The sequence below is a fragment of the Gavia stellata genome, unplaced genomic scaffold (assembly GCF_030936135.1).
Source record: "Gavia stellata isolate bGavSte3 unplaced genomic scaffold, bGavSte3.hap2 HAP2_SCAFFOLD_64, whole genome shotgun sequence".
NCBI lineage: Eukaryota > Metazoa > Chordata > Aves > Gaviiformes > Gaviidae > Gavia > Gavia stellata.
This window is the reverse complement of record NW_026776712.1, coordinates 464,216-491,030: the sequence shown is the minus strand read 5'-3', so window position 1 is coordinate 491,030 and position 26,815 is coordinate 464,216. Positions and strand designations below refer to the sequence as shown.

The window sequence follows — 26,815 nt, the reverse complement described above, 5'->3', positions numbered from 1 at the left end:
GTATTCCTAATGAAACCTTGGGTTGTAAATTGAACAAGCCACCTCTCATGGTCATCACAGCTTTCCTCACATAGTAGAAGCGATCCTCCTTGCAGAAATACCAATGTGAACAAGATCAACGGTAATAAAAGAAGTGTATCTTGAGTTCCCTTTGGCTTCCTGTGGATAAATGCCATCCTCCTGAAGGAAATCTTTTAATATCCCTCCAAATGCAGTCACAAATGGAACGGAGAGAGGAGAAAAACTCTCCTAACTAGATTTTAATCCCAGGACATGCAAGGTCAAGCTTGGCTGCTTTTCTGAACCAATGTTGAAATAAAAGGTGGGTTTTTTTTCATGAAACACTAAGTTTATCTGAAAGGTTTTGCCGCAATAATTTTTTCAAAGGCTATTAAGCTCAAGTTGTCCATAAGAAAAGTGTGGCGGAGAGGAGCTTTAGCTTTGAAAGCTGGTTGGTTGGGTTTTTTTTCTGAGGGCTACTTCTTGGTGCCGAAGTGGTTCAAGGCTTACCTGCCATGAGTTGCACCACTATCAAGTCATAAGACTTACAGAATAAACTTGCCTAAAGGAGGGAGAATTCCCTTCTTAGCTCAACATACATGGTTCAGATTAATATGTTCTTATTTCCTTCTTCCCCTAGGAATTTTTCTCTGGCAAAATTGAATGCTTCAGTGGACACTGTTTGAAATCAATGAGAAAAAACATGCCGCCCTGTTCAGACTCTAGCTTTGACAAAAGCAAGGAAATATTAAGTGAAAATGTCAATCGAAGACGCTTTACGAGGTATTGTATTTCTAGATGTCCAATCTCTGTTCAATTCATAGAATTAAAAGGAAAAGTGAAAGCATGCACAATGAGTCACATCATGATAAATCTACAGCTAAAAATCTGCGGGGGAGTATGATTATGTTAATGTCAGTGTCAGTGTCTTAGAACCAGAATCACTCTTCTTAGTAAAAGTCTTCTGCTTGTATAAAAAACGTGCATCTTTTCCCAACTCCTTTGAGATCTCTCCTCCGCTTTGGTTACTGAGATGTTATTTGCACTATTGAGACTTCAAGATTAGCCGGTTAGGAAAGTTGCGTCCTTACCGAACTGTCTGCATATGGTACGCAGCAGACTTGGGATCTGAATCCTCAGTGTGGTCCACAGGCTTTTCTTTGCATGATGTGGAGCACTGGATTACAAACTTGGTCAGGTTCCCTAGTCTTGATGGGGAACAGTACAATACAAGACTTCTATACAATATTCTAATACAATCATTCTTTTCTTCTTTCTCTCCTCTGTTCTCTTTCTTAATGTAGGCGGTTGGCAAAGCCAAAGTCAGACCAAAAAAAAGGAAGAATATAAAGAAGGTAAGTAGTGGTAACTCCCTAGGATTCCTTTTTACTCTGGTTTCTGAGAAGGATTGCGTTTGGTCACACCATCTATTTAACTTGGCCACAAAAACTGCTGAACGCATCAACCCAAAGCAGCTGAAGTTGTGAAAATAGATAGTGAAAAGATAGTGAATTTCCTATGAGTTTTACGAAAAGAGGTAGGTGAGAATAGGAGGATATGCTATTAATTCCTGTCAGGCTTGGGGAGAACACAGCGTGAATTCCAGCCTGCTCTTAGGCACTAGTGCCTGAGAATCTGTTCCTTAGCTCAGGTTTCTTTGTGACACGGATTTTCTGGAGTCTGCAGGACACAAATTAATTGAAAATCGTTCTTGCAAATAGGAGGTAATATTTGAGTTAAAAAGTAATTCAGTCATGAGGCGCACAAACCCGCTGATGTGGGGAAGGTGTCACTGAAGTTCAGTGATTCACCTTGGAACTGAATCACTGTGCTGAGTACACAAGCAGGCTTGGTGCTGTGAGGCTGCTTGCTGACAGCTGGGAAAATGCGTTATTTCCAGGCAGCGTCCTGCCAGCCATGGATGGGCTGAACGCAGGAAGGGGCCTGAAATGCGCTTTGTGTGTAGTAATTCAAGTTCTAATTGTGCACTACTTCCTCACTGACCTCTCTTAACTGTTTTAATGATAGTGCAAGTAACAGACCCGTGGCAAAGGATGCTGTGTGGTAAATACTGGGCAGATCGTTTTTAAAGCAGGCAAGCCTTTGAGTTCTTTGCTATTTGGGAGTTTATCTTGAGACGTTTCTTATCTTCTAGAGCTTTTGTGTCAGGATGCAGAAAATGAGTGATGCATGCTTAAACAATGGACTAAAACCACGCATCTTAAGAAGAGACTTCCCACATAAATAATTTTTTAAAAAAACTATTCGATACAATTTGACATGGATGGAGTAAAAACACCTTAGAGAGAGGTATTTGTTGTTTTCACTTTTCCAGAAAGAAGTAACTGGAATGAACTTGCTTCCTGCATGGAACAAAAGTTGCGTGTTTGTTTTCATCAGATTGGCTTCCCAGTCTATTAAAAAATTGCTATACAAGTCATGCTTTTAGGTAGGTAAACATAATTAATTTAAGTTGAATGCTGTGGTGATGACAATAACTTCCAATTCAGTATTTAAAGAAAAAATCAAGCCACTGCAGATTTTTTTACATTTTACTAGAGCAACGGTGAAATAAAGGGACTAACGTATTTTCTGTCTCAAAATATTTTATACATTAATGCATTGTAGTCACCAGAACACTGAAGACCAGAGCTGATGCAAAAGCTGCACAACAAGTCCATGAAGAAAACGGGGATTTGGAGGTCCGCTGAAGCTGCAGACGTCAACAAAGTCGTTACACCATTACAAATCAATCTGTTTTGTTCGACAAACTTATAACAAAGTAAGTGGGTTTTTTTCATGATCTTACAAAGCTACTAAAATGAGCCTTACTAGCAAGCCTTTCTGCTATGGCATCATATTGGCTAGGGACTTTCTCCTTCTTTTGACAACAGAAAAAGGTATTGTTATTCCTGGCAGCAAGAGCTAAATGTATTCAGTGCTCAGGCTGAGACTTCCCTACGTGCTCTTACGTATACGGTACATCCGTGTGACAACTGCTGGGCTGCAGGTGCCTTCCATAGTAGAGTTCCACCAGGGTGGTGCAGCTTGGAACTTCTGGGTTGTTACTGGCAACCTCCGCTAACATTCCGTGGTCGTTGATCAGGTAGGGTCTCCTCCTCTTCCTCTGCCTGCACTGGTATGTCCTGTAATTATTGTTAATACATTGATTTGTGTAAGGTGTGGGCCTTTGTACTTGGCAGCAAAACTGCTTAACCTGTTTTTTGGAAATAGGTGCTTGTGGCTGCTTAAGACTTCCAGGTCTGAGAGCATGTGCGGGAGGATGTATTTGGAAGGTGTTTCATGTGTAAAGAATTTGGGCACAGCCAATGTTGAAATTTGCCACTGGTGTCTCTGTTTTGGGATTGCCAGTTGCAGAGAGGTCTTCATACGAGAGCATCTTTTATGTATGGGCTCGGTGGGTTTATGTGTTGTCTTGTGAACCAAGAAGATCACTTTACGTTGTGACTTTCAGTAGATTTAACTTGCCCTCTAAATGAATTTTCTTAGCATCAGAACTGCCTTCATTTTTAATTAACTTTTCTTCCATGCTTATGAATGTTCTTATAATGCTTGGTTGAGTTAAGATACTGAGGAAAGTTGGATAAAGCCAAAGTGAAGTAGTCCCAGTGTTTCTGCCTGTCTGTCCATGGCTTAATTCTCTTTGTGAAGCCCAAATGGACATTGTTTTCGGAAAGGTTTGCCAAGTGTAACAGCAGTGGGATGTTTTTTCCAGCATGTCTAGTCATGGAAAACCAGCACAAAACTTAGATTACAGTTAAGAGAAGAACAAGCAGCCTGTTGTCTGAGGAAGGCTGTGAGCTGAAAATTACTTAATGCTATCATGCAGAACAACTTAAGTGCTATTAAAAACTGCCATAATTTCTTTCTGTTGTCTTACTATGATCTTTAGAATTCTTATTTTTCTCTTGCTTAAATGGATTTTTTTTACTGTGCTCACCGAGAGGGAAAACAAACCTGAAAACAGTGTATTTTTGCAAATCTCAAACACTTGTTCTTAAATCTATAAAAACCTTGAACATTTGATCTAATTTTTAAGTAGTGTTTAAAAACTTGTCTGTCAATGATTCTTGCTTTATGAATACTGTATTAAAATATCATATTGATTATGTGTACTGTTTTAAATGGGTGTTTTTGTTCTTGCCTGTCTTTGCTCTTACATGTTAACTTTTTATCTTAGTACTGCAGAAGCAGTCTTGCAAAAAATGGATGACACGGAGAAAATGCGTAGGCGGCGAATGATGGAAGACCTTGGGGTGTTCCACGATGCAGAAGAAGTAGATACAAATTTATTTTACTATTTTTGTATAAGTAGTGTATTTCACGTAGGGGAATTACGTAGTTGTAATTTTAATTGAGCTGAAATAAGTTCTTCCAAAGAATAGCGTAGTCTAAAATAACATTTGTTTTTGCTCTCTAATTATAATTTAACATCTTACTGGTATGATCATGCTACAGATACGCTCTAAGGGTGAAGAAAATACCTTCTTCGGAAGACATGAAAGAGCAGTGATATGCTGAAATACATGTCTTCTTATACTATGCTTTCTGAATTGCCGTATGATTTTTGAATGGACACTGTTTACAAACAGCTGTTTCAGGGCTTGGGTTTTCACTTCAGATCTTACTGAAAGCTGAATTCATTGATGCCTGCTTTATCTATGTTTGTTCTTGTGCCAGCCTTGCCTGTGAGCTTAAATAGTCCTCTGTCCTTAGAGGAACTTACGTTAAAATTATATACAGCAATCATATTTCCTCTGTCTTAGTTTTGCTCTATTAAATTAAGTTCTTCTCCTGTCTTGTTGAATGACAAGCACTTCATTTTTTAAACATCTTCATAGCCGGCTTTCAGAGGTTTTTTTGTTTAGATCTGAAATCCTTTTTTTTAATGAAACCGGAATTGTCCATAGTACTTTGTATATCATCTCTCAAATGCCCGCACAAATTTTATTTTGTCTGCTAGGGATTGCTTTTTCCTGGGCTCTGCCACACTCTTGGATTATTAACCCGTAATTAACAGATACCCTCAGTTTTGTATCTGGATAAGTATTTAACTATCACATGTACTAAACTCTATTTTAGAGCAGAAATTCTTGTTACTAATTCTGGATGCCAGAATGATGTTCCAGTTCTCTCTTCCAGTACCTTGATTTAATCTTTTCTGTCTCTGGAGTGCCTTGATAATATTACTCTGTAGGCAGGCAATATGCCTATGTCAGGTTTTCTGCATATTTGTCACTGATCTTTCTCGTTTCTTTTAATTAGGAAAACCTCGATATGTACTCCCAAGGAGAGAAAGAAATCCAAAGAGCTGCTGAAGAAATAGCTGATAATCAAGGTGGCACTGTAGATTAGTTCTGTTTTAAATTTTGTTTACTACGCTGTAGCCAAAAGCCTTGTCTTAAACAACTGAAATGAGCTGAACTACTCGGTATTTTTCATCTATTAAAAAAATCTATATTGCTGTTGACACTACAAGTCACGGACTTCAGGGCAGTACTGCAGAGAGCTCAGAACAGATATTCAGAGAAAAAAACAGGTGGGAATACAAGAAATGGACGTTATTACTCAGAATGAGAAAGAGTGATCATGCAACAGCAGCAGCATGACAGTTTTCACGGTTTTGAGCAGCACGGCAAGAGTTTTCAGGAAGTAAGGGACGCTGCCCGGTGTGTATGGAAAGCTCCTCCGGAGGATGAAGATCAGCAGGGGAGAAGATAGTGTTGTTCATTTTTGTGTTCAGCAGGTAGTCAGTGAAAGCTGCTGTCTGGTCCTGTAATTAGGAGCTGTCATCCCGGTACTCAGCGGGAAATAACACGAGGAATCAGGTTAAATGGTAAAAGGCCATATTAACTTTATGTTTGAAGTGAGGGGGAAAAACGTTAAGGTTTTAAGGAGAATGATAGTTGTGATTAAGGCAGTCAGTCCAACGATCCTTGTAGGAGCTTTCTGGATGGAACAGAATGGGTCGAGACTGTACGCAAGGACAGAAAAGGATGTGGCGGTAGTTGAGCCGATGGGTGTTAGGTTTTGCGGTAGACCTCCTCTGCACACCCACAAAGGAGCTCAGAGAGACAGTGGCAGGAGGGGGAGCCCAAATAATACCCCGCCGGGCTACTCCCAGGGCCATCAGCCCATCAAAGTCCTATCTGCACAAGCCCAGAGGAGCACAGGGGTGCACAATGGCAGGCAGGGACCCAAACCAAGGACTCCAGTCAAGGAGGAAGAGCCACCTTGTCTGGGCCCCTCCCAGGGCTGTCTCAGCGGAGCCATCCGCCCCATCCGCCCCAGCGTCCAGGGGTGAAACCCATCTGGATGAGTCATCGGGGGCAGCTCTCCAGATCACCTTTCCGACTAAGGGGTTACTGCCTAGGGGTGGGACATACTGTGGGATGCAGGGGAAAAGCAGTTCACCCAGGACTTATGGGATCTTTAGGGCAGGAACCAAAGGCGGGACAAGGGTGGGGTTTAGGTGATTCTGGGAGGAACAAGAGTGGGCAAGTAGAGGGGCAAGGGAATAAAAAGGGCCAGTCACGTGTAAATAGTTGGCTGGTCAGTACGCTTGTCTGACTGTGCCCTGCGCCTGATCACCTGTCTGACCATCAGACCATCAGAGCTTGAATAAGAGATGATTTATGCAATACGCAGTGAGGGCAGTATCTTGGACATGTTACACAGCCTGTGTAAGACTTGACCACTGGCAATGGAGACCTACAAAAAGGTTCAAGCTAGATGTCCAGGTGTTAATGAGCACTGGGGTGATCTTGTTCAGAGAACAGTCCGTGGCCTGTTCATGATTGAACCCGTGGCTCCCAGGTGTGCACCTTGGTGATCAGACCTCCTCTATATGGCTTGGTTCAAGTGTGTGGATGTAGGGGTGCTGGGCAGGAGAGACTTGTAGAAAGTAATTACAAATCGTATGTTGAATGAGAAAGAAAGAGTATGGGGCAATTCATTTGTGATCAAAGTGAAAACTCTGGAATTTCAAATTAGGAAAAAACTAAAATATACTTCTATAATTAAAATCATGCCAGGAAGGAGTGGGGAAAGGAAAGCGTGTCAGTGGTGGTGTAAAGAAGATGAGTGGAGCAAGGGGAAGGACTAGAGGAGCAGAAAAGCAGAGAAATTCATGCCTTTGTGACAGGAGCGTTGGAGTACCAAGGACTTGGGATGGTAGTGGTGCCAAAATAATTTTTCAGTTTTCCATGTGCTGTCTATATATCTTGTGTAATTTATCTTGCATTCAGAAAGCAGTGAGACCTTTTGGGGGGAAGAAAAAAACGGGTAGTGCTTTCCAAGGAATAAAATTTTACTTAATTTTAGTGAGCAGGTAGGTGAACAGAGCATGTACATTCCTCACCTGGTGTCCAGCTATTAATGTGAGAGGGTATTATTAAGAACCTGCTAGACAATTATACGCTGTCTTTTGCATTCATATTGTCTTTCATGAAGAAACTTCAAGTTACTTTACAGAAGCTAGTGGCATAAACTGTATGCATTTGACATTGTTTTCTGACTGGGGAGGTTCACACCTGTGGCTTGCCCATTATTGCTCATGTAATCTGTGGCTGAGCTAGGGTTTGGCAGCTAGATTACCATGCTTAGTCTTAGCACTGTAGAGTATTAAAAACATTTCTGTGAAACACTTTCTCAAAATAACAAGGAATTACTTTCTGAAATAGTGGTTTTCACAAGAGCTGCATCTTAGCTAAGCAAGATGACAGTATTGTTGTTACTAAGACTGATGAGACATCACCCAGCAGTTTCAGTGAGGACAGAACAATAGCTATATGTATGTTCCTCTGTGTATTGTAATTTCTGGAATGTGTCTTGCATAAATTGGTCTTAAGGTTTTGCAGGTTTTCAGATCTATTGTGTCATTAACATGAAGGTAATAGTAAAACCTATAGGCATCTGTGCAGTGCATTTTGAATTTAGTATCATTTACAACGGTACTTAAACAGTTTAACGTTATGTCGATTTACAGTAGTTTCATCAGAAGAAAGCGAAGACACTCGAAAGCGTTATGACTTTCGACAGAGGAAAACTGTTGAGCGCTATCAAGCTCCACTGGAAAGTAGGTTATATGCACAGTTTCTCTTAAGAGCTAATTTCTTGCATATAAGTGAGCTACTCTTTTAATGAAAATGTATACACACACTCAACTCCTATTTAAATTTATTACCTTCATTCTGCAGTTAAATTTTATTAAATGTATGTATCCTGTGCACATTGTATTTCTTTGCCATTTGGCATGCTTCCTGTTGTTTTTCAGTAAAAAATGACCTATGTATCCTTGAGAGAATGGTAATTAAACAGAATTGATAACCTTACTCTTGTGGTTTTCAGTTCTCCTTAAAAAGTAGGTGCGTGTTTTTTCACTTCTACTGTGCGCTGATTTAAAAAAAAATAAAAAAAATAAATACACCCCCCCCCCCAAATCACTTGAAACTTCCCCTGAAATGAGAGATCGGTGAAACACATCACATTTTCTGCCTCTTTCACTATCCTGCTTTCTCTTAAACTTGTTTGTAACATTATTCTAAATTCTTTGCTTTCAACAGAACCAAGGCAACATAAGAACTATCTTTCGGGCCGGTCTTCACCTGTCAGACAGAGATACTCATTTAGAAGTGCTCAGTCACAAGGCTCTTGCTGCAAAAGAACTAACAGGTTGGTGTATGGTTAGTGATAGTTCTTATTTATCAAGAATGCTGTCAGGCCCCTTACTGAATAATGCTTTCAAGGGGCAAGGGTTTTGAATTGGTGGTAGTTACAGATTAGTAGTATGATTATTGCTGTGGTAGTCTGAGGGTATAAAGAAAACAAATCTTGGGGGGGAGACTATACGTTTTATTAGCCGTTAGATTTTTTTTTTTTGAATGCAGTATTTGTGGTCACTGATGAGGTGATTATGGAGGTCGTGGCTGAGATTGTATAACTGAAATTCTTTTGTTCTGGAATTGAAGCCAGAATCTCACTCTGAAAATTTTAGACTCTTTAGTCTTGAAGGAGACCAATTATTTTCTTAAAACTGAAGATAATTTAGTTGGAGGGAGAGCCTGTATGGAAGTTCTAGTGGAATTTTTTTTAATCACTCAAATACTGATTCCGGTTTCTCTTTGCAATCAGTTAATATTTCTGTATGAAACTATCATTAAACAAGAAAAATACTAAATGAAATTATAGATGATAAATGGCAAGAGTAATGACAAAGGGGGTTTTGGGTCCTGTAAGCAGCTGAAGCATGGAGAACGCTGTCTCTTGCTAGATATGAGAACTTTGTTTAGCATCCCTGAAAGCAGACAGTTATGGAAGGAAGGGTTTCTGAAGCCAGATTTTTAAATCAGTTAAAAAGGTTTATGTTTCACGGAGTGGGTACATAATGCTAAGTGAAACTCTATTTGTGTGTGAGAGAGAGAGATTGGACAAAATGAGTCATTTGTTCATGAAATTTATTTGCAAAATAGTTAAACATTTTCCCTTCCTAAAAAAAAATTGAATTTTGCTGTCACAAGGAAAATCAGATTCATAAAATCAGATTCATAAGGAGTACACTGATCTGGAAACTTAATAGATCTCAGAGTAAATTCTGAGATACAATTCATTTAAATTTTGATATCACTTAGTCTGTACTTCAATTCTTTTCGCTTGTTTGTTTAAATGTTTGCAGACGGAGACACACAGTCCACAACAGGGATTCCACATCCTCTTCCTCATCTGATGACGAAGAGCATTTGGAGAGGCGTAGGAAGCGCAGCTGTAACAGAGATTCAAAAAGGTTAATGAAATTGGAGCGTAGGGGAGGGAGAAATCTACTTGGAAGGAGTTTGCACCTGTCTAACCGTGAACTGTTATCCTCTTCATCTTGTATAGTTTCTAAATTGTGGCAATATTTAATCGTATCTCTTGGTACTGACGACTGTAACTGGACTCTCTAAAATTGGATTTTTAGAATTGATTTTTAATAAGCAATTTGATTTCTAGGTGGGAATGGGGGGAGGAACACTTTTATGTAATTTTTAAATGTAAAACTCTACTGCTCCTGTGCTTTACAGTAGTTTATTCCGAAAGAAAACCATCGTAACAGAAAATGTTATAAATAGAGGAAATGACGGTGCTCTTATTACTTAACAATTGGTCTAGAAAAACTATTTTGATAACAATCTAAGAAACAGGTTTTCAGCCCAGTGTCTTTCAGACATGTGTGTCTTCTGGCACACGCATCCCAAAGTCCTTGGGAAGGACCAGCAGTGGTGGGCAGCCTTTATAATGTTAATCCGCACTGAAATAAGTATCCCCTTGGGCTGTAACTTTTTGAATGTAGAAGCAAAAAATCTTTGAAAGATGTCACTGTGTTTTGGGGGGTTCTTTCATCACACAAATCGAGGTCAGTTCACAGTCTCCACATAGGGAATAACTTGTTTGAAGCTTGCATTCATGTATGTGCTGTGTTGACTGGTGTGGCTATTCGTAACTGCTAAGAGTTGTTAAAGTAAACCCAGTTTAATGCCTCCAGTGACCTTTTTCCTTTATTTACTCACAGACATTAAATATAAAACAATTTGAACACGTATTTAACTATTTAGGAAGTTTAAGCTCATTTGTAAGGTTTTCTGCATTCACTTGCCATTGTTATAAAAGCAAAAACCTTCTAGCTGCATCCTAAGTTAGAAAGCGCTTTTCTCTTTCTTCTTAATTCAAATCAGGTGTCTTCCACTAAACTTTCGGAAAGATGATTTGAAGGGAATTCACAAGGATTGAATGAAAATTGGAGCAAGTCTGGCTGACGTTGATCCAATGCAAACAGATTGTTCAGTAAGTATTTTTAGTTCATTGTGTCAGTGAGATGTTTCCAGTGTTTATGAAAGCTTTCAATAACGTGCTGTCTACAGCTACCTTGGTTTACAGTTTTCTCTCAAGCAGTTTGAAAATTGCCCAGAGCATTTCCTTTGTGCTGACATACAATTTCTGATGGAACCTTATCAAGGTTGCAGCTTTCTTTAACATATAAAATGTGTTCTTTTGAATTTATCTTTAGGTACGGTTTGATGGTGTGGGTGGTCTTTCTGACCACATTTCAGCTTTAAAAGAGATGGTCGTTTTTCCTTTGCTTTACCCAGAAGTCTTTGAGAGATTCAAAATTCAACCTCCAAGGTAACAGACATTGTTTCATAGAATCATAGAATGGTTTGGGTTGGAAGGGACCTTAAAGATCATCCAGTTCCAACCCTCTTCCATGGGCAGGGACACCTTCCACTAGAGCAGGTTGCTCAAAGCCCCATACAACCCGGCCTTGAACACTTCCAGGGTTGGGGCGTCCACAGCTTCTCTGGGCAACCTGTTCCAGTGCCTCACCACCCACATGGTGAAGAATTTCTTCCTTATAGCTGATCTGAATCCACCCTCTTTCAGTTTTAAAGCCATTACCCCTTGTCCTGTCACTACATGCCCTTGCAAAAAGTCCCTCTCCAGCTTTCCTGTAGGCCCCTTTCGGGTACTGGAAGGCTGCTCTAAGGTCTCCCCGGAGCCTTCACTTCTCCAGGCTGAACAATGCCAACTCTCTCAGCCTGTCTTCATAGGAGAGGTGCTCCAGCCCTCTGATCATCTTTGTGGCCCTCCTCTGGACTTGCGCCAACAGGTCCCTGTCCTTACGTGGGGGGCCCCAGAGCTGAACGCAGTACTCCAGGTGGGGTCTCATGAGAGTGAAGTAGAGGGGAAGAATCACCTCCCTCGACCTGCTGGTCACCCATTTTCATGAGAATATTCAACTGAGGTATCAATATGTTTCCATGCTTCAAAATTTTCAGGAGTGTTGATGGGGTTTTTTAGCAGTAGTAAAAAGTAATTTCTTAAAAATGGATAGAATCCAGAATATATGTAGGTTCAAAGATGTACTGTGTGGGGAGAATATACTTTGAAAGTGTCTTGCCTTTAAAAGGCAGGGTTGGAGTGTTTTTGTTTTGAGTTCTACGTACAAGTCAACTTCATTAGTTTATAAGCAGGAAGAAGGAATTACCTACTGGTAGTCAACTGTAATTTGTTTCTTGGATGTCCAGTTGTCTCTCCCACCGACTCTCTTTTTTTTCAAGTGCTCAAGTATCAATTTTACAATTGATAGGACTTGCAACTAGAACCTTGCAGCGTTTGTTGTACTTAGTTATGAAATGAAATTATTAGAGATTTAATTGTTAGCTTTACATATTCTTGGTCAGCAAAACTCAATCATGGTATATTGAAATACGACTTTTAATCCTTTGCTTTCAGTAACTTTAAAAGTATTACAAAGAACGACAACAAAATCTGTGTTTTGCTTCTTTATTCATTTAAATTCTTTTTGAAACAGCAGTGTATTGGCTTTTCTAGCTGATGGCTATATTTATCTGATGGCTATATTTATATATCCCAGCTTTAGACTTCCTCCTCGTTTATCATCAGCAATGGGAGACCAAGTCCACTAACTTAAAGCTTTTTACGGGAGAATTAAATGCTTTACTATCAAATCTTGCCTTTTGTGAAAACAAGAATGAATGTGCCGTGTATCATTGAAGAATGAACTGGTGATTCATAAGTTAGCCCAGTCTTAGATTCTGTGCTGAAGTTTGTTCTTGTTTGGCTCCACTGTGCTGTAACCACCCCTGTTAGTTTGTCAGCAGTTTTGGAAGTGTTGTTCTGGGACACTACGATCATTTCTCAAGGTTCTGTACATCTGCATGATCCTCTTTATTCATGTTGTTTACTGCCTTGTTGAGTTGTGTAGGAACACAAAACTTCCATCTGGTTTGACTTTTCTCACGCTTCAGCTGTTACCGCTCTCTTACACGTGAAGTGTAAGCTAGAGAGAAGAGTTGTGTGTTGTAGGGATGAGGGTTGTAATAGGTACTTTGCCATGATGTTTTTTTCTTATGTGAATCTTTGGTATTTTTAATTGCAGAGGCTGTCTCTTCTATGGCCCTCCAGGGACTGGGAAGACACTGGTTGCTCGTGCACTTGCTAATGAATGTAGCCAAGGTGACAGGAGAATAGCCTTTTTTATGAGAAAAGGTGCTGACTGCCTGAGTAAATGGGCAGGGGAATCTGAACGACAGCTTCGTTTATTGTTTGATCAGGTAAGGTGGAAACGTGCCACGTGTTCTGTCCGAGTTGTAACTGTAGTTTTCTGTGGTCAATATTTTTAAGAACTCACTCTTTTTTGGGTTTTGTCAGTTCCTTCCACTGAAACGGGATTGTCAGTGTTTCTTTTTTCAGTGGGTTTTTTAGGGGCTTGAAATCTTGAGGTGTATTGGGAAAGATTAATAAAGCAAATGAGAGAACCTCACAAAGTAACACACCCCCCCTCAAAAAAACATCAAACAGCCACAAAAAAGGTTTCAAGAGGCAAGAGACGGTGGCTTTAGATCAGAGGGAAACAGATGCAGGCTGCAAGCATGGTCATTTAAATTCATAACAGAAGCTTGCTTCCAGAACCTCTAATTGAATTAAGTCCTGGCTCTGTTCTCGGTGGTTGCCAAATAGCTGTAAAAACTACTGGTATGATTTGTTTCCTGTCACCCAGTCTCAGTGGGTTGACATAGCTGCTGTCTTCTGTTACTCGTGCCACTTACTCCGTTAGCTCAATTAGTAGAGATCCCTGATGCTAGTTGGAAAAATCTAGCTCCAGTGACTTTCCAACTATGATGTTTTTCTCTTTAAAATTGTGCTGGTTTACTTATGTCAGTATTCCTGTGTTTTCATTCTAGGCCTACCAGATGCGACCTTCAATTATTTTCTTTGATGAGATAGATGGTCTTGCTCCTGTGCGGTCCTGTGAACAAGACGAAATCCATAGGTAGTACATTTTTTGTACCTACATAGAAGCTGCTAGATCTTTGTGAAAAGAAGACCACAACCTATTTAACTTCATGTGACACATTCATTTGTCCTGAAAACTAGTAATTCAATGCTACTAAACTTCAGATGGTTTTTAAACAATAATTGAAAACAATTCACTAAGCTTGATAGCAGCACAAGACCTGTGTTACCTTGTCTGTTTCTTTATGTCTTAAAACGAGTCTTTCAGTAAGGAGCATCTCATCAATAAAAACTTGTCCTTTTTGAGTGGTCATTGGAGAAGGTCATGTAAAACGTAACAAAATTTACTAAACCAGTGAATGAAAATTATATTTTTCTGTTAGCTCTATTGTATCAACACTTCTGGCACTTATGGATGGGTTAGACAGCAGAGGAGAGATTGTGGTAATTGGAGCCACCAACAGGCTGGATTCTATAGATCCTGCTTTACGAAGACCCGGACGGTTTGATCGAGAGTTCCTCTTCAGCCTGCCAAATAAAGAGGTCAGAACTTAAACTCAACCCTAATGCTAATGTGGCAAAGTCCCTCTTTGTAACAAAATCACATAACAGTGCAGTATCACGGAGCAGTTAAAGTCGAAATCAGTGTTGTACAACTTGGACAAAAGAGGGATGTCTGGAGAGAGCTGCGTTGTGCTGTGGAGGGCAGATCTGGTACTGAATATATATGACTAAGATGATTTCAACAAGTAGGTAGTTCTAGAATTAATTTTGGTTTCACTGTGACCAGCCAAGAAAAGGGGATGCTGCTAGTCACTGAAATGTTTAAGTAAGGATCAATGTCTGAATTAGCTATAAATTACTGCTATCTCATCTGGAAAATGACAGAAATGGTGTGCACGCAAGAATTCCTTTTTGCTAACAACAACTTTTACCAAGGCTGGTGCTGGAGCAACTTAAGATTTTTCATTCCCAAAGTGGTTCATGTTTGCTTACTTATTTAATCCAATTAGGCACTTTCACCCTGAAGCACTCTTGCTCTCAGAAAAGATATTTTCAAGATTCACACACGAGACTGGACCCCTAAGCCACTGGACATGTTTCTTGAAGAGCTAGCTGAAAAATGTGTTGGTAAGTTTGAAAACAAAGTCAGTCCCTGCACGTGACTGAGTCCTAAGGAATCCGAGCTTGTACCAGGCAGCACCCGAGCTCTTGTGCCTTGCTGCAGCGTGAGGCAGCTGACACGCCTTGGGAGCAAACAAAGTTAGATGCTTCTTTTCTTGTCATTTTCTTCTTGTCTCTCAGAACATTAAATAGCTTTGGGGCATCTTCCTCAGGACTAAAGTTCTGATTAGGAGGCCGCTTCATAAGCGCAGGGTATCAAGCTGTGAGCCACATAACAAAACTTCTCTGCAGTTCGGTAACGCTTTGGATTATCTCTTAGCCTGTTAATTTTTAGCTGCATACAAAGTCTTTCAGTGTTGCACTTTGGAAACCTTGGCCTTGACTTCTGTGTTGCCTGAGACTGACATAACATTTGATTCTTGTTTTGTTTATTAGGATACTGTGGTGCTGATATTAAATGCTTATGTGCTGAAGCTGCCCTCTGTGCTCTGCGCCGCCACTATCCTCAAATATACAAAAGCAGTGAGAAACTGCAGTTAGATATTGCTTCTATTAAAATAACAGCGAAGGATTTTGTCATGGCTATGCAGAAGACTGTTCCAGCTTCACGGAGGGCTGTGGCTTCACCTGGGCGAGCACTATCACCTATTTCAAAACCACTGCTTGAAAACACACTAGCAAGAATTTTACAAGCCTTGCAGAGAGTATTTCCCCACGCAGAGCTTGCTCTAAAGAAGGACCAACAGCAAGGTATAACAATAGTAGCCGCTTCTTTAAACTTCTGCCAAAGCAAAAACTTCTGATTTGTGCAATCAACATACAGAAACCTCTCAGCCATAATGACAGTAGGATTTTATAATATGCACATGCACGCCTTTATTTCAGGAATATCGTGCATAGTTTTTATTCTGGATTCTAAACTGAAGTGCTGGATGGGAGCTGTGAATGACTCGCAATACATGGGAGAGAACTACGCATTCTCTCCTAGAGCACCCTGTTTCTGACAGTAGCTAATATCGTGTTTATCATTCGTAGAGATGGATTTAAGGTTTAATGTGTGAGGCACCTCTTTCAAAATAAATGTTTAAATGGGGGGAGAGGGCATTTTTACATGAATGCTTCTAATTCCTGTGAAGAATGTCGGAACCACAATACAAGTATAAGTGGTTTAAGCTAAATAGTGTTACAGCTACCGTGATTTTTAACCATAGTCTCTTAATTTGAATGTTTGTGGATCACACTGTACGCCTGCACATGAGATCAGAATGTTTCAGTAACGTATACTCTGGGGCTTGGCTTGCATAGCGTATGTGAGCTCACACTCCTGACTGCATCAACCCTGACCAAGTTGTCTGTCGGTTGGTGACAGCAAATAAATCGATAAACTCGCTGCACTCCTGATTAACGGAGATCCATGAATAGTTAGTTATTATCCTAATCCCTGGAGAATATCCTACCAGTATTACTCCCAGTAGAGCTGGTAGATTGTTTGCATTGGTGAAAGAGGCAGAAACCCACCAACAATATAAAAGCAGAGAGGCTAAGGGATTGGTAATTGCATCCCGTCTCCGTTGTCGGCCTTTCATGATCTCTTCCTTCGGGGATCTTTGAGGAGCCTTATTTAGAAGATGTGTTGGTCTGTATATTCTGACTCACTAGTCCTAGACAAAGGGAAGTCTGTGGCCACCACGTTCACTTAATTTCCCCACATCCAGTGGGGGAACCTGCTCCAGAAGGAAGTGGCCTTGTTGGGTTTTTCAGGTGTCTAGGAACTACAGAAGTTCCTAATCATCTTTATTCTAAGGAAGAAACCTCCTGTTGTTTTCACCAACAGAGAGAGAATACCTTATGCAAATCATGCGATGTAGGACAGCTTTGTAGAGACTTGTGCAATCTCCTTAGATCTGTGGTAGGATAAACTCTTCAGAAAATAACATTCTGCATGTGCCCTCAAATGAAGAAATACAATATAAGGGGTCTCCAGCACTGATTTAGAAGCTGTATTAATGTGAGAGTGAGATATGGACTATTCAGGAAAGTTAACAAACCTCTCTTGTCTTTCAGACAGTTTAAATCATATTTTAAGAAATTATGCGATTGACAGTGATGAGGAATCACCATCAATCTTTGAAGATAAGCCAACTCCTAAAATGCCTGGTAGACAAAAGGAAAAATTCCTCAATTTTAGCAGGTACATATTTGTCCCTTGATGTTTGCATTATTCAGATGGCCGTGTCTGTAAACAGTTTTGGTGTGAGGGGTGGTAGATGAAGAAGTAGAGGGGAGGGGTGTGGGGGGGTGATCAATATTTGCAAGAAGTAAGCGTGAAGATCCAGCTGGGTACTGAGGTTCTAATGGAGTACACTGCCATAACCCATCAAACTGAATGGCCCAGCCCTCTTTTCCTAAGTCAAAGTGGTCCACAGACTATTAGAATGTGTTGATTTAATCCATGGCATTCCTTGAAAGACTCAAGACCAAAGAAACGTGCTACCTGTCCTTTTAGCTAAAAAACCCCTACAGATTCGTGTAGACATCTTTTGCCCTTCTAATTTCCAAGATTGTTAAACCAGCAGCGAATTATGTAGCAGAAACAGAACTGAGAAATGGTTTGTTAAAACACTGTGAGAAAAACTTAAACAATGTCTGCATTTTGTACCTTTAACCGACTAAGTTTATGTTAACTTTTTAACATTTTAATGTGGAAGTCATATAAGCTGACAGTTGAAAAAACAGATTATTGTCGTCACTGGTGGGTCAGTTATTTTTCTCACTTTCTATTGCTGCGCTGTCCAGAAAATCTTCTGACCTGCTGAGCTTGGTTAGGTCTCTATACCTTTGTCTTCAGCCAGCAAAGGTACAATAGTATTGTGGTGGAAAAAAACGAATGCTCTTCACAAATGTGTTTCATGCTAGTAAAGCAGGATTACTAGGAAATTAATAGACAATTCAAAGATGAAACATTAGAATGACTGAATAAAATAAATATACATCTTAATACATATTGAGTGTACTGCTGTAATTTAACCAGTCCATTTGTGTACTTCTTCAGATACAGCTAATGTGTTTCAGTGCCCACGTTAATTTTTTTCTAGAAATGTTGTTCTACTCCTTCCTTCCCACTATCTCCAGTAACTATGGCCAAATTTCAGCTAAACTAGACAGATGTAGAGATCTCACAGCTACTTAAACTCAAGACCTACTGAAAATCAGTGTCTACGGGCAGTGAGGAGATCCAGATTGGCGTGTGCTGAGAGATAGAGTTGTTATTCTCCCCCATATTGGGTTACTGATGAGTTGTCACATGTGTATTTAGCTGGACAGTCCCCCTGTATGATTTAAGAGCTGTTACTTAACCCAGCCAAGGAACAGCAGACATGCTGGGGATTGGCAGGATTTCTTAAGGGAGGTATGGTACAAGTTTTTTAAAAAGAAAATGGGCTTTGACAGTGTTCCTGATCACAGACCAGCTTATTATTTGCTGGAACATGGAGAGTATTTACCGAAAGGGAAAAAAAAAAGAAAGAAAGGTGTATAGGAAAAAACCTTATCATCTGTGTGCCTATTCATCACCTCATTTTTAAACTTGTTTTCTTCTTCCTGTTCTAGAAATGCTTATTACCAGCCAACATCTTGCAGGCCACGATTCTTACTAGTTGGAGAGCCAGGATACGGGCAAGCTTCTCATTTGGCACCTGCAGTAGTACATGCCCTGGAAAAGTTTCCAGTCTATACACTAGACCTATCTGTTTTGTTCGTTAGCATCACATCATCGGAAGAAACATGTGCACAGGTACCGTTTTTTCTCTTTAATCTCATAGGATTCATGAACTGTATATAAACTAGTAAAGTAAGCAAAATTCATTGTTAATGGAGGTGGCCTGGTTTGAATGTGCTGTTAGGTTTACTTCTGTCTGAAAAGCCACTTTTCTGCTAGATCAAATGATACCAAATGAGGATGTTACATGTGGCCGTATCTTTCATTCCAAAGGAATGGAAAGTGAGGATGTTGCTAGCAGCTCGGGAAGCTGGGAGGTGCTGCTAATAAACCCCTCTTTATAGCAAGAAGTCCTCCCCATCTCGGTGGGATCCAGAAAGTTGTTTTCATTGCTGCTTAAGAATCTGTGCTCCCAGTAGATGGCTCTGCAGCAGCCTGACTGCCTGTCATGCACTTTTTGTAACCTTCATTTTCATTATATTTGTAAGGCAATCAAGCTTTTGGGGAAAAGAAGTGTTTCTTTTCTTATATATACATATACAGCTTGTACTGCTGCAGTATATGCAGTAAAAGCGTTAAAATTCATGGAACGCTTATGTTTGTTTTTCTTATACTATAAATTAAATATAAGCAGATTTAGTGCTGTTTTCCTTTTTACTTTTAGGCAGGAAATCCCTTTCATTGTTTGACACCACTGTATTAAAATATTTTCACCTTTAGTAGCAGCATTTGAGAGCTCTACAAGTAAGGATGGACATGTTACATGACTGGATACTCATTTGTCACATAAGAGGAACAATTCCTTTTGTGTTATGTGATGGTTGCACCTGCGGTCATATAACTAGCATGTCTAGTCACTGCCCGGATATACCACGTGCACTTCCCATCTTGTGACAGGAACTCCCTGAATATTGATAATCTGAAAGGGTGCACGGAGAAATTTGTCATGTGAAAGGACTGTTGCCGCTTCCCTCATGTGGTAGATGCATGTCCTCTTCTGTGATCGAGGTACCATCTGTAGGCAATGGCTTGTGGTCTTCCAAAGCACGTAATCTGGTCTGATTGATAATGAGAGGCTGTGAGTGATTTAGCTATTCAGGCAGCTATTCAGACTGGTCACCTCTTATAAAATGTACGTGAAGTTATGAATTGTAACCAGGCTTCTTTCACAGTGTCAGCCCTCATCTTTTCACATAGGTCTTTGCTTGTTCAAACTGTGCTTCAGAGTGACTTGGATATGTGCGCACTCTGAATTGAAAATGGTGCAGTCAGAGTCATGTAGTGATTTACCCAGGCTAATAGGGTTAGTCTTGTTTTTTCAGGCACACCACCACAGCAGCTGAGTTGTAAGGCTCTTTAGGCATTACCTTACACCTAAGTAGTTTTGAAATCAGGCAGAGATTCAGGTCAGTTTCTGTCTGTGTAGCAATGTCCATATTTGAGTAAAGTGAAAATTTTACCTTATTGTTAAGGAGTTGTTCTTTTGTTGGATTGTTTTGATGTTTTGGCTGCATGTGCTCCTATTTCATAAGACAGTTTGACTGACACGTAGTTATTTATTAGCCTGTTCTACATGGTTTAGTTTTCTTATCCAAGCTTTCATTTTACCAGTTGATGCGAGAAGCACAAAGAACAGCACCAAGTATCATTTATATTCCACATATCCATTTGTGGTGGGAGGCTGCTGGAGCTACATTGAGAGCTACTTTTACAACACTACTGCAGAACATTCCAGCATTTGCTCCAGTTTTGCTGCTTGCAACATCTGATGTGTGTCATGCAGATCTCCCAGAAGAGGTACTTCTGTTGATACTTTTCTTACTTTTTTTAGTCAGTTTTTTGTTAATTTATAAATCCTTTAAACGTTGGAGTACTGTGCACTCTTAAGCAAATTCATACTGTTATTACTCAGGCACCCTAACCAGGTCTCTTAAAATTTGCTTAGACAAAACAATGCTTGAAAGCATTTGCCTAAAGTGTTTTCTGAGTAAAGAGATTGACTTTGACCCAACTTTTTCCCCCTTCTCACACACTCATGCTCATTAGACAGACATAAACATTTACTTCAGACAATAATTCCAGTGACTTCAAGATTGTTAGGTATGTACTTAGTCAAGAATATACGGTGCTTGAAATGTACATGGGAAAAAGATACTTTTACTGAAAAGTGAAAGATAGTTTTACAGAGAAAGTACGATGGTCACACTCTTAATGATAGAATGTAATTTCAGATTTAAATTCTTTATTAAAAATTTCAATTTCTTTCTTCATATCGGTGAAAGCTTTACAAATCAGAAAGCTAAGTTCCAACTTCTGTTTAAGTAACTTGGAAATCTATTTTTAGTTGTATTTCTTAACAAAATTCAGTAAGAGTATGTGCTTAGCTTTCTAGGTATCTGAGAGTGTGCATTAAAGGAAGGTGTTCAAAATGTGAATATGCTGCTCTGATTATTTTGTCTCATTTACTGGGGGGGAGAGAGGGGGTTGCCTAGATGTGTTTATCATCAAATGCTTTGAAAGGGCTTAACTTTCTACAGAAATTCTTCTACGGTTAATAAATTCTTTCTAAAATAAGTATTGAAATTCCTTCCATACTTTCTGGTAGTAGAGATTGAAAAATGGAGTAAAACTTGGAAGTGTGCAGCTTTAGACACCTCATTTAAATTAATTTAAAAAAAAACCACAGCACCTTACCAAAAAAAGCCCACACTTGTCTCCTGAATCCTGCCTGTTCCTTCTATAGCTGCCATAAAGATTCAAACTAAAGGACAGCAAGGCAGGTAAATACAAAATAAGCAGTCTAGGAGGTGCTGAATGTCAGCACTTTATCAGTGTATCATAGGGTCCCTTCATTGAGCTTTAACTCTAGAGGTGTTCCTTAGAGAAGATACTTTAATTTGCCATGCTAACCTATGAAAATCCAGCCTTTTAAGGCCAAGAAGACACCTTTTCACAGTTTGTCTTATCAAGGTGATTATTCAGTTTAATTTGGAAAGGCACTCATCTTTTTGGAACAGAACATGAATTTGTGTGACCTTACATCTGAAATATCTTTTCTCCTCGTGCTTTAGATAAAAGAATTGTTTATTAATGATGATGAAGTGTTCAAAATCCAGTTGCCTAATGAGGAAGAAAGAAGAACATTTTTTGAGGACTTAATTGTAAATCAAACTGCTAAACCTCCTGCATCAAAAACTAAGACAGGTGAGGATATTCTACATAGAAAACTTTGCTAACTGTAAGTTAACAGCTCTACAGCATTTGCTTTGGTGGTAATTTTCTATCAATAATTTTTCATAGGCTTGTATTTGAGTACCGTAAATTGACTAAAAGTTTCTGATTCTTTTAAGCTTGGCAGACATTGGAAGTACTGCCTGTAGCACCACCGCCTAAGCCTCCACAGCTGACAGAGGAAGAAATAAGACAGCTGGAGGAGCAGGAGGAGGATATATTGCGTGAACTTAGGATTTTCTTAAGGGATGTGACTCGTAGACTTGCCGGTGACAGACGTTTCAGAGCATTTACAAAGCCTGTCGACCCAGAGGAGGTAAATTAGTGTTGATCTGTAATACCATTTTATCTGCGTGTATTCATAATTTCTGCGTGTTTATATTTCTCAGAGTTTGTGTGCTCTTTATAGGAAGGTTTGTCTTTGTTTTTAGGACCGTACTATTCTGATTTTTCAAGAAGCAGAAAGTTTGCTTTTACTTTTGCTGACTCCTTGAGGCCCTCAAGTGTCTGTTATTTGAGTTTCACTGAAAGCCCCGGGTTCCTTCTGCAATGCCTTCAGAACTTTAGAGTATTTCAGTTGGAAGGGACCTATAACGATCATCTAGACCGACTGCCAGTTAGACCAACTGCCAGTTAGACCGACTGCCAACACAGTTCACTCATGAAAAGGCTTTGACATGTAGGCATGTTACAGCACTGAAAAGCAGAGAGATCTCTTTCTTTATAATTATAAACAGTATCTATAGGACTGTTTTAATAAAGCCTAAAGCTCTTTAATTGACTTTCAGTAGTTTCTGTGAGAACAGGAGTAAGAACAGCAGTTTTTAAAATAAATTCCAAGATTCTATTCTCTCTTTCGTCTGGGGCTCCTCCGTATAAGATCAACCATAAGGGCTGTGTGGTTTCTTCTTCCTCCCATACGCTTCTGTCTTTTTTTTTTCTCATGTAATGTATTGAATAAGTCTAAGCCAGGGGCATATACTTGGAAGTCAGCTGTCGTTTTAATAGAGCTTTGCATTTCAGCAAAGTCCTGTTCCCCTAAACATCCACTGACTTGTCTTTCCCTTTACTTCTAGTTTCTGAGATGTAAATAACCTAAACAAACCTAGATGTCCTCATCTCTACTAGTCATTAGGCTCCTTTTATGGTCTGAGTAAAGAAATCGGCACCTCTCGGTCCAGTTATCTCATGCAAAAGTAGATGCCTAGGACAGATACTTCAAAGGTGCATTCCTGCACCTTTTTCTTCCCGCCAACAACAAAGAGAATCTCGGGTGACTCTACTGAGAAAGCTTTCTTTGCTGTGATTTTCTGAAGCGAAGTGAAATGAATCCCACTCTGGGTGTCTGCTCCCTTCTCTGCCCCACATGTGCTTCTGACCTCCCTGCTTCTTGTTTTTCCCTCTTCTGGTCTGTCTCTTCAAAGCCAGTTGAAATAGCCCTTCTATTTTCAAGCAACTAACTGGTTAATTTCCATATCTTTGGATGTGTCATAAATATTTGGGGCTTTGAAGAAGTCCTTTATTTTACGTTATTAAAATAATTAATGTTGGTAGATACCGTGTTAAATCTCTGAACACGCATATTTCATTTGTAGGTACCTGATTATGACGCAGTCATTAAACAGCCCATGGACCTTTCGGCAGTTCTCTCGAAGATTGACTTGCACCAGTACCTAACTGCAGGAGATTTCCTAAAAGACATCGATCTAATCTGCAGCAATGCTTTACAGTACAACTCAGATAAAGACCCTGGAGGTAAGAATGTGTTTTGATCCCTAATTTGGAAAAATTAAAAATGTATAAATTGATAAACGTCGTCTGTGGACAGTAGACTTGGGATTAGATCATTTTAAACATCCACAGAGAGCATTTCTTGCCAGGTTGTAAATGTTGTAGCATTAAACTACTTGGACAAGAAATTGTGATAGAAGTGTTGATCAGTAACTAGTGCTTTTGCTTTAATGATTAACTTTTATGTTGTTATGCTGAAAATATTCACTGAGATAACCCTTCAGAACCTATCTATGAAAAGCGCAAAATCTTTCGATAAGTAATCAAAATAAAGGATTTCATCGGCTGGTAGAAAAGACTCAGTTCTGACTGTAAAATTTCAGATCGTCTCATTAGGCACAGAGCTTGTGCTTTGAGAGATACTGCATATGCCATCGTGAGAGAGGAAATGAATGAAGATTTTGAACAACGCTGTGAAGAAATTCAAGAACCTCGCAAGAAAAGAGGTATGGTTTTTGACGCTAATGATTTTAAGACTTGTCTCGGTATTTGTAACCAACAATGCAAGACACAATTCTTTGCTATCTGTTCTTTGTTGCAAGGTTGTAGCTCTTCGAAGTATGCTCCGCCTTACTACCGTGTAATGCCAAAGCAGAACTATGTTCCTGGCTGTGAGAAAACAGACCCAAAGTGTAACGAAAAGATGAAGATGCCAGCAGCGCCTGTAGATTCCAGTACATCGTGCTCTGAAGGCAAGTTGCATTTTATTCAGACTTTCTTGGAGAAGGTGCTAAAGTCACTGATACCTTCTCTGGTTTTGTGACATAACAGGTTTCGGTGATGCCTGGTTCTTCGTGCCAGAGGCGTTCAGTGTTTTTAATTTGCTTCAAAACGTGAGATAAATCCAGAGGTCATTCATTCGATATAGTTATGAAGTTCAAGTACAGTGGATGGTTTACACTGTAAGACACTGGACTTGATGACCCAACTGACATTTAACGGCTCCTAAATTGCTCTCTCTTGAAGTCAAAAATGTTGTACATGGCAGTTTCTGAATACTCAACTAGCTTTTAGTTATGAGAAACAGTATTTTTCCCTTCCCTGCCCTCAAATGCTAAAATCTATGCCACCTCTTAGTGTGATTTCCAACTGAAGGGGGAAAGGGCAGAAAAATAGGGGAGCAATAATAATAGATATGTAAAGGAAAGACAATTATTTCCCCACTTTTCCTGTGAAAAGGACATGAAAGAACAAAGGGACTTGGGTCTCTTTCGGCTAAAACGCATGACATGGTGTGAACTTTCCTGGTCTCCATAACAGGACTAGGAATTTTGCCATTGACTTCACCCATGCGCTTTGTGCAGTACTCCGTCGATACAAAGAACGGTGGGTTTTTCTGAAAGGCAAAAATGCTAAGTTTGTTTTAAACAAGGTTAACAGAAAGCGTGTGAGGTGTAAGTCTTCACAGGCAAATTTTTCTCCAGCAAATATTCCCTTAAAATTGTCTCTTTAACTCTGCCCAACATGTGTTTAGCTTCTGAAGTTTACAGCTTTATAACCGATTTGAAGAAGGGCTCGTCTCCAAATGCTTTTCTGTTCATCTATATTAGTTCACGTAGTAAGACAGTAAGCAACTTCACCTAATAACCTTGCTTTCTGGTAATACTTCCTATCTAAAGTAAGAATTTTCTGCTCATAAAATCTTGAAGCTGATGGTTTTGTGAGTGAAATTCTGTAGCTGGCTTTTTAAAATCTAATAGCAAATTGACCTCATTAACTTGCAACTCTTTCTCTAGACATATGTAGGGAGACAGACAATGTTACCTGAGCTCCTTTGATAATTTTCCTTGTAAGTCAAGTAAGATGAGTGTGCTGGTTTTGGCTGGGATGGGGTTAACTTTCTTCATAGCAGCTAGTATGGGGCTGTGTTTTGGATTGTATGGGGCTGTGTTTTGGATTTGGGCTGGAAACAATGTTGATAAAGCAGGAATGTTTTAGTTACTGCTGAGCAGGGCTCACACAGCACCAAGGCCTTTTCTGCTCCTCACCCCACCCCACCAGCGAGTGGGCTGGGGGTGCACGGGAAGTTGGGAGGGAACACAGCCGGGACAGCTGACCACAACTGACCAAAGGGATATTCCATACCATATGACATCATGCTCAGTATATAAAGCCGGGGGAGGAAGAAGGAAGGTGGGGACATTCGGAGTAATGGCGTTTGTCTTCCCGAGCAACCGCTACGCGTGATAGAGCCCTGCTTCCCTGCAGATAGCTGAACACCTGCCTGCCGACGGGAAGTGGTGAATTAATTCCTTCTTTCGCTTGCTTCTCCGCGCAGTGTTCTTTTGCTCTACCTATTAAACTGTTTTTATCTCAGCCCACGAGTTTTCTCACTTTTACTCTTCTGGTTCTCTCCCCCACCGCACCTGGGGGGAGTGAGTGAGCAGCTGTGTGGTGCTTAGTTGCCAGCTGGGCTTAAACCATGACAATGAGGATGCTGGATTTTGAAGGAACTGTTCTGGTAATGTTTTGGCTTACTTTTTCTGATATCTCTTTGTAGAGATGTCAAAAAGGAAACGCAGAAAGAACAAAGCGTCTTCAAGTATCGCAGCAAAGAGGAGGAAATTTTAGTTCAATAAAGAGAATAAAGTTCCAGAAAACCAAAATGAAGTAGAGAGTGCGGAAGAGTCTCCAGAAGAACATGTTTCTAACATGGATTGCACGGAAGTTGAGTCCACACAGGATTCTTCTATGGAAGAAAATGGAAGCGTACTTCAAGAACGACAGAAAAATGGGAATGAAAATAAATCTGGGTCAGAAAATGAAAGAGAGAGGGTTCTCCTTGTGGCTAAATCTGCTTCTGAAAAGAAGATTGTCATGCTTTCTGAACATTCAGACCTAAGAGGGGACAGTGAAATGCCAGATTGCCAAATAGCAGAAAGTTCTGAAGATGGAGATTCAAATGGTAAGTGAAAGGTCAAACAGGTCCTTTAGCTCCTTTTTCTTCCTGAGGAGGATTACACTGTTTATTAGGTTTTAGCCTTCTTTAATTCCATTCTGCTGTTTCTGTTGCATCTCTCTAAAATCAGCACACAGTGTTTCTTGCATAATCGTGCTGCCCCTCTAGTTATAGTAGCCAAACTCATGTTTGTCTGCAGCTGCTGTTCTTTTGATTCTGAAGTTTGTTTTTCCAAATGG

General features: G+C 39.9%; 1 pseudogene; it reads left to right on the top strand.

Moving 5' to 3' along the window:
- The first annotated feature begins 691 nt into the window (after nt 1–691).
- On the top strand, nt 692–26,590 carry LOC132321274 (ATPase family AAA domain-containing protein 2-like; annotated as a pseudogene).
- The last annotated feature ends 225 nt before the right edge of the window (nt 26,591–26,815 follow it).